General features: G+C 34.5%; 1 long non-coding RNA gene across 1 annotated transcript in view; it reads left to right on the forward strand.

Annotated features, from left to right (window-relative positions):
• Nucleotides 1-7,980, forward strand: part of LOC106735048 (uncharacterized) — a 58,904-nt gene extending 50,924 nt beyond the window's left edge. The window contains exon 3 of the long non-coding RNA XR_001370481.2: nt 7,863-7,980. This is a non-coding gene — a long non-coding RNA (uncharacterized LOC106735048). The remainder of the gene's footprint in view (nt 1-7,862) is intronic.
• The last annotated feature ends 817 nt before the right edge of the window (nt 7,981-8,797 follow it).

The following is an 8,797-nucleotide window of genomic DNA, read 5'->3' on the forward strand; positions in this document are numbered from 1 at the left end:
TTAGGTTTGGCACCCTCAGCCCCGAGCTGCCATGTAAGACATCTTATTAATCTAAGGCTATCACACTGTGAGGAAGCAACTTGAAGAAATCACATGTAGACATAATTGACAGTCCTGGTCCTCAAGTTACTCTAGCTCAAGAAACTTACATGCAAGAACACGAAACTTTAGATGGATTCTCCATTTAGTTCCATTGGTTACATTTTTTCTAACTTCATTAATATCAAATTTTATTTAAATTAATGTAACTTTATAGAAGGCTTTATGTTTATTTGAAATTGCAAGTCTTCCTGTCATTTTCTACTTTTAGAATATATAGGTTATATTTTGATCTTTTATGTTTCCTTTTTTTAAAAAAAAGTTCCTCTTTATAGATATACAAAGCATGCATTTGGAATTTAAGAGGGGATATTTTAATTCTAGATACACATTTAAAGATACCTACAACTATTATACCATTGGAATTTCTTCTCTATGAGCATGGATAAATCACCATCATTTTCTGAAGACTTTTCTCATGTCTCTTATAAGAGTTTGTAATTTCTCTTTAAAAGATTGCACTTTTTTCTATCTCTACAGAATGGTTCTTTGTTTTCTATCTTCCTCTCTATCTCTTTGCCTCCCTTACTTTCTCTTTCTTTCTTCCCTTTTTCCCTTTCTTTTTATCCATCATTTCCCACCTTCCTTCTTCTTCTATTTTTTCAAAATATTTTTATATGTTTTGTTCTTCTATGCATAAATGCTGTAGATTTTTTTATATTACTCTGATATCCTGTGATTTTATAAAATTCTGGGAGTGATGTTTAACTCTGTAGCAAAAAGAAATGTACTAATAAAGGTGGACAAAGACAAGGACATCATTAAGTGACTTAGTAGTATCTTTTGACCTAGGTAAGCAGGAATTGTTAGATATGATTATTTTGTCCTCAAACTAGGCTATCTAGTCTTAATATGTTAATATTTCAGAAAAAAAAAACACAGAATATAGATTAAAAAAATGAACTGTCAGAGGAAACTGTGGTAATTAACTTAATGTGTAGCAACAGATGAAGGACTATCAAGGTGTCTCGACCCGAAGAGAGATGTGGCATTTCTGGGGACAAGATGTGTAGGGTGACTGAAAGGAAGGACTTTATATAGCCTGAAAGAAATAAAAATTCTTAAGATTGGAAAGCAACAGCTTGACATTAGCTGTAATCTACATCCAATTTAATTCACACATTTAGGGCCAACAAACTGAATGGAATGCTAAGTTACCTTAAGGAATGCTGAGTCACTTTAAGGATTTTCCTCAAGGAAATATATTACAGTAATGATTCTCCCACCCTTTCCTGAATAAAGGGACCTGTGGCCACATAAACATTCGTAAGAGGAGACAGTTATAGCCAGATGTGTTCGTGGCTGCAGCACACAGTGTCTAAGCTGACATTAACCCAGGGAGCTCTGGCAACTATCAAGTCCCTTAGTGGAATTGGGATTTGTTGCGGTCAGGGGATAAAGCAGCGATGGATGACCTAATCCCATCTCACAGTGAGTTCAAAGTGTTCACACATACCCTTTATTCAGCAAAGAGTGAGGGAATCACTACTCTAATATATTTCCTTGAGGAGATATTATATTTATTTGAGTGGAAAAGATAAACTTAATGCTGTATCTTGGATTGGTTTCATTTACTCAGATGATTGAATCAAGATCTTCTATGCTTTTATTTAGTCTATATTTACTTTTTATGTTCTGTGCTTAGAAAATTACACAGGATAACAAAGAGCATTCTGAACAAACCCCACTGAGTATCAGTTTTCTTTCAGTTTCAGAAAATACAGAGTTTATTAAGGATAATGGAAATCCCATGGCTTAACAAAGAGCAGTGTTTTGCCTGATCTTCAAACATCAGGCTCTTCCAGTCCTTTGAAATCAGTAGTCATTCTAGAATATATAGGGATTTCAGAATCTAAGGGAATTTAAGTTTACCAGAAAAAAAAATCAATTAAAACATGAGCAAATGAGCTTGACAGACAACTTCCCAAGGAAGATCTATGAACAGTCCGAAAAACATATGAAAAAATGATCACCACTTCTTATCATAAGGGAAGTGCGAATCAAAACTAAAATGAGATACCATTTAACCCCAGTAAGAAGGGCTAAGATTTTTAAAATAAAGAACGAGGAGTCAGCAGATGGTGCAGTAGTTAAGGCATTGGTCTCCCACATAGCCAACTGCAGTTTGAGTCCCAGACCTGGTGGCTTGAAATTCATGCTGGAAGCATTTGCGTGTTTTTTCAAAGTCCCAGGAAGAGAATGGAGGAGAAGGGATTGTGGTGTGGCCATTCCCCCAGGGGGAGTGATTTCTCACTGTCTTTCTCAATTGAAGGCATGTATCATATGGCACAAATCTAGAAAATAAAAATAAATAATATAAAAATTAAGAATTATAAGTGCTAGCAAGACTGTGGTGAAAATATAACTCTCCTACACCATTGGTGGGAATGTAAATGTGTACAGCCACTCTGGAGAACTGCATGGAGGTTCTTTAGAAATCTACGGATAGAACTATCATATGAACCAATAATTCCATTCCTGGGTATCTACCTAAAGATAGGAAAACAATCAGAAAAACACTTGCATATCCATTTTTATTACAACATTATTCACATTTGCTAAGACATAGAATCAACCCAAATATCCAAGAGCAGATGAAAAGACTGAAAAAAAAGTGGCACACATATATATTTCTCAGTCGTAAAAAGTAGTGAGACCCTGAAATTTGATATAAAATGGACAAATAGGGAAGATTTAATTCTGAGTGAAGCAAGTCAGACTATCAAAGAGAGGCACTGTATGTCCCTACTCGGTATTTACTGAATGTCTATGCTGGTAGAACTGAAAGACGGGAAGGTACAAAACCAGGGAGAACACGTGTGGATACTGGAGACAGTGTGGGAGGGCAGCTGGGAATGGGAGGAGGGGAGGAATTAGGGGGAATAAAGCATGACATTTAACAGACACAAAAATGGAAAGTTATCTATTGATAATAGGGTACATGGTAATGTTTGACTGACTGGACTAATATACAATGTATTCACACTAGGAAACGTTAATTTGTATGCTCTACAGATGTATAGTGATTAAATTAAAAATGCCCACAAGGGGAAAAAATATGATCTCAGCAATAAGAACAAAGGAAAAAGAATATAGAAAATAAAATTAAAATGTGGAAACAACCAAAAATCTGTAGTCATTAACAGTATCCTATTAAATAAATAAATATAAGTGAATAAATACAATATAATAAATTTATTTATATAAATGAATAAATATAATATAATAACTACATAAATTGTTTTAGTAAATAATTTTATACCTACCAAATAAATGTTTGCCAGTAACTGTCTCTACCACAAGTTACTTTTTTCAAGAAGTCTCCATTACTGCACAGGAGATGGAGCAAAATCAACCATCCCAGTTAGTAATAGCAGCAAACAGGGCCTATGGGAATGCAGAAGTAGGGGTATCATATGTGATAAAAATTACATTAATGCAGCTATAGATTTTTTTTTCTCATGAAAATAATGTTGGAGCCAAATTTTAGAATATAAATACAAATTTTTCAGACAGAAAAGGAGAAGGTAAAGTATTCCACACAAAGAAATCAGCAAGCATGTTAAGATGTAGTAAGATAAGAAGTAGCATGTTAGTTGTCATTGTTTTTAAAGTTGTTGTTTATCAACAATTATTACACTTGGTAGTTTAAACACCACTGGGGAAATAGATGAGTAAATTCAGAACACCTGAACAGGATAACATTGTGACAATTGGGAAAAATAGATGTTGGCTAGAAAACCAGCTGGAGACACGTTGAGAGCAATGATGTACCGTATTGGCTTGGCCATCTGGCAATAATTCCCAACGATGATGCCAGAGCAAGAGAAAACCAGGCAAGCAGTGTAAACTATCATGCTCAGAAACAAATGTATGTGCCTTTTGCAAGCAATAGACAGATCCTAATTACTAGATCAGTCTTACCCCTTAAAATGCTCTGTTATTTCAGCCCCATTAATTTATGTATTTCTTCATTAACTGTACTTCCTTTTGAAGGCAGTTTTAAAATAATTGTCAGATATGTGTATGCCCCAAATTTTGTTATCCTGGAAGTCTTGTTTTCATCTACAGTCATTTCGTACAGTCAAGAAGACAATGAATGATTATGTGTTAGATTCCATATTAGTTTTACATTCTAAATTTCAGAATGAAACCTTCCTCCCAAGCTTTCATGGAGCAGTACATGGGGATGGATATACTTTCAATATTGTAGCCAAGGATTTATATTCAACCTAAATCTATCGATAATTTTGTAGTACGAGTCATTATATACCCTCATTAAGAGTAGATTATATTTTCCCCCATTAGACGGTAGGCTGGCTTTGTGCCTCGTAGCAAACAAAAATCATAGAGATTTTTGTTGTGTTAGTTCTAAACTTAAACCTCGAGAGGGATTGTGTGTGGTGACTCCCTCTCTAGAGATTCATGTGTGAACACAACCAAGCTAACTTGTTGAAGGAAGACAGACCTTATGTAGCACTTTCAGTGATGTAAGTATAAGAAACATCTTTTTTTTTTCCTGTCTTTCTTTTCCAATCATGGTACAATAATCTTTCTCAATATAAAGGAGCCCTACATAAAAGCAGAAATATGGCCACCTGCAGAGGCAGGATATACCCTTAACTCTGTATCTGGTTTGGATGCCACACACATCTCAAGAGGATATGAAAAGGTTTATTACTCACATAATGAGTTTTTCTGGGGAGAGTAAGACAGCTATCAAACAGCACAAAAATAGCTTGAAAAATCAAGGGAGAGTGCTTTTATTTTTTAATTTTTTTATATACTTTTTAGGCAGTTGGATGGGGCTAAATGAAGATTTTCTTGAGTGATTTGTGCTTCCCACAGGTGCCAAGGGAAGGAGCACCCAGAATTTGTTTCTTCTTTGCCAGATTGTTGTATACATTGTGCAGAGGAGCAAGATCAAAGTGAAAGATAAAAAGTTGGTCAATAGACGATCATCAAAATTTATGTGAAAGCCTTATTATAATTCACCACTGGTATTTACCCAATGACTAAAATATGCCATATTTCATTGAATGTGTACTTTTTCAAGTATGTTATTATAGTGTTTGATGAGACCCCTGGCATGAGGTCTGTAAGGGAGGTGAAAGATCCACTGAATGGCTTGTTGAAAAATTAGTGCTGGGTATTCTGAGAACTCAGATGTGAGTCTAGTGCACAGCAAATATCTGCAACTTTAAAACAAATAAAGGAGTATCTTGATGAGGCCTTGCAATGTGACTTCTAGTTTATGCAGAGGCATGTGTGACTCATTTTGGACCTCTCTGATGTGAGAGATGTTTAGATATTTACACCAAAGAGGACAATTTTGGTAAGAAATTGTTTTTCCTGCCACTGGCTGACCATATAGATGAACTAGAAGGCAAGGCAAGGTTTACTTATTAACATGTAAACATAAATGAAGTCAATTTGTTATAAAGGTAGAGTTAATAAAAATGTATTTGTGAAAGACTATATTCATGAAAAATTTAACATGGTAAAGAACAGTTTTATTTTAACACACACACACACACACACACACACATACACACACACACAATTATAATCCCTGACAATAATGGCCACTAGGTATATGTGGCTAAAGAAATAAAAAGTAGAGATATAAAGGCTAGAAAGAACAGAAAGTATATATCGGACATAAGATAAACTGGCCATTATCAGAAAGAATGAAATGCAGACATAGAGTTTGGATATGGAGAAAGTAGGAATCAGCAAAATGAAATTTGCTTTCCACATTTTCTTTTGAAATGTGGGCATAAAACTTTCTACCCATAGTTGTTTCATATATTCAACATAACATATTCATTTGACGGAGAAGTGAAATGCAAATATTTTTGAAAAATTAATACAGACCAAGTCCAGCTGGTGGCATGGTGGTTGGGGCAGCTGGATCTCACATAGTCAGCTGTGCAGTTTGAATGCCTGCTTTGGTGACTTGAGGAGCATGCCAGGCGCATGTGCATGCATGCCCGAAGTCCTGAGAGTAGCGATGAGGAGAGCAGATTGTGTGGCCGTGCTCCTTTTAGGGCAGGTGATTTCTCACTTTCCCTGTCTCTCTCTCTCTCTCAATCTGGTTGATTAATGTGCCCTGTGGCAAAACTAAAATAAATAAATAAATAAACAAACAAACAAATCCTCAACCATTTTGGACCCACGTGAAGAGGTCCAGGGTTCATCCCAAGGTCTTCCTTTCATTCTGGTCATAAGAATAGATGCCCACGATTGTGGCTGGTGAGATTAGGGGTGACTGTGACACAGAGATCCATCGAGGGGAGCCTATCTCTCTCTGTTTCTCTCTCTCTCTCTCTCATGGAAGACACAAATAAATAAACTTTAAAAATTAATAGAGCTAATACAGAAGAAATTTTTTATAAGTAAAAGATCTTTTTATTAGTATAGCTCTCCTACTAAAACCAAGTTTTTCCAAAGATTTCTTCACTGTTTTTGTTATATTCATGTATCAACTTTTTCTGGAGAGCTTTGCTATAAAAATTTGAAATTGATCACTATATCAAGTCTTTTCTATAAAAATTGGATTGAGAACACAATTTTTTAGTTTAGGTTGTATGACTGTAATATTAATAGTCAATAGGCTACTGCCTAGAAAGATTTGTGTAAAACTAAAACTTATTTCTGTCTTCTTGCACTATAAATCCTTAAGTATAGAATCTTTACTTGCATAAAGATAGTTTCATATTATTAACAAATATTTTTTACCATAACTAATTTTGCTATTTATATAAGACCAAAAATAGTATTATATTTTGAGTTAAATAGCATTTTCAGTTGTCTTAGCTGTTATCCTGAGCTGAAAGGATCTAAATTTTCAGGGTATTTTTCTCTTTTTCAAAATGTTATTTTCATGCATTATGTTATAAGTGATACATTCTATTAAAATGCCTATTTCCTTATAGGTATCAATGTACATTTATTCTTAAACATGACAACTGACAGAGATTCCGTTCATATTAACTTGGAAACTTTTTTTTTCTTATGGGCTTGATGGTATTCTAAAAAATCAAAGGAAAAATAATAACCAATTTCTTGACATGGAGATGGATTACTAGGACCTTAAAATTTTAAGGATATTGAATGGATTAGAGATGGATTATGTAGTCTATAATCACAAGAGAAAGGAATAAAATAAATTGCTGTTATATTTGGGAAATTGACTTATAAGTAGAAATGACATCATCTAGCTGTTAGAGAAGTCATGCAGTTAAAACTACTTTCGAAATGATAAAACCATACTCAAATGACTTACCCATATGTAATAGGCATAATTCTTGAATCACTCTCATGGTTTCCCGATTCCTAATAAATTTTTCTTTTAATTGTTATTATAGTACTAAATATAATTTAAAAAAGAAAAATCACAATTTAGCAATAGTCTTTGAAGAAGTCACAATATTTGATCATTATTTAAATGATTGATCATATATAATAAACTAACGCTTTATTTGATTATTTTACTTGAGAAATGAAAAATACCTTTTTTTTTTCAGTGAGTGCAAATGTTTCCATGTCTGTTGATGAAAATTTAGTAAGGGTCTTATGACTTCCCTATACTCTCTCAGTTAATCACACAATTTGGATCTCTTAAAGTTGCAAACTCTGTCTCAATTTTATAATTAAAAAGGTCATGTCCCAAATCAGTCAGTAATCAAAGAGTAAATCTTATTCTACCTTCATGCTGATTGGCTTCTCTTCAACTGATTCATTTATGATCCCACTTGTAGCTGTAAGACGGAAGTGGAGGATGCTTCATGATAGGCGGAGAAGTGGGATGAGACTCTTCCAGCTTCACTTTGTTGGCTTCTGGCTTGCCAGGCCTGAAGATGGGAAAACTCATGAAGTTTTAGAGGTAACGATCACTGAAACTCTTTAATTTCAATGCCTACAAATGGGTAAATTAACTGCATTTCAGCTGGTCTGTCAGGGTCCCTCCTTGGCTCCTAGTTGTCTTCTTTCAACCACACACAACCTTTTTCTGTAGGAGTTTCCTCGCCTTCTAACAATAATGCTGGAGGGCAGTGTACTGAATAGCCTTGGGCCTCTTTTCCTCTCGCAGTCCACTGCTGGCTCAGGGAAAATTAATGAACATTCCTTCCTGACACAGCTATTTCTGTTCTGCCATGTTTGCAAATTTGAGGGAAAGTTAGACAATAGTCCGCTCTATTCTCCCAAAGCAGGAATATTTCCATCTTTCTGACTGCATGAAAGAAAATCTTAGAAAGGAGGTAGATTCTGTCCCTTTTCTACATCCTTAGAGCTCTGTGAGGGCAATGAGAAGACGATGGCGTACGGAAGATGAGGGCATAACCTCAGAGCCCCTCTACTCTTTTTAAAGAACTATCTACATGTTTCTCTTTCCTTATCTCTTTATTTTTTTTATTTGTGAAATGACTGAAAAATTTACAAGTTATGGAACTGATTTTTGGAATGTCTTTTGTAAAATATGACTGTACTAAATCTGTATTTCAAGTTTCATGTCTATTTGTTTTTTGCATCCTGACAAATCTAACTTAACATAATTTAGATACATAATACTAAAGTAAACTACTTTTAATTTATGATCTTATAATTAAAATGTTCCTTAAAGTGTAATTCACTGGCTAAATACTTATTATATATTGTAGAATTGCCTTCCACAAAGTATGTGAACTTTCACTTC

The sequence above is a fragment of the Tupaia chinensis genome, unplaced genomic scaffold (genome assembly GCF_000334495.1).
Source record: "Tupaia chinensis unplaced genomic scaffold, TupChi_1.0 Scaffold000281_1, whole genome shotgun sequence".
In the NCBI taxonomy this organism is placed as follows: domain Eukaryota; kingdom Metazoa; phylum Chordata; class Mammalia; order Scandentia; family Tupaiidae; genus Tupaia; species Tupaia belangeri.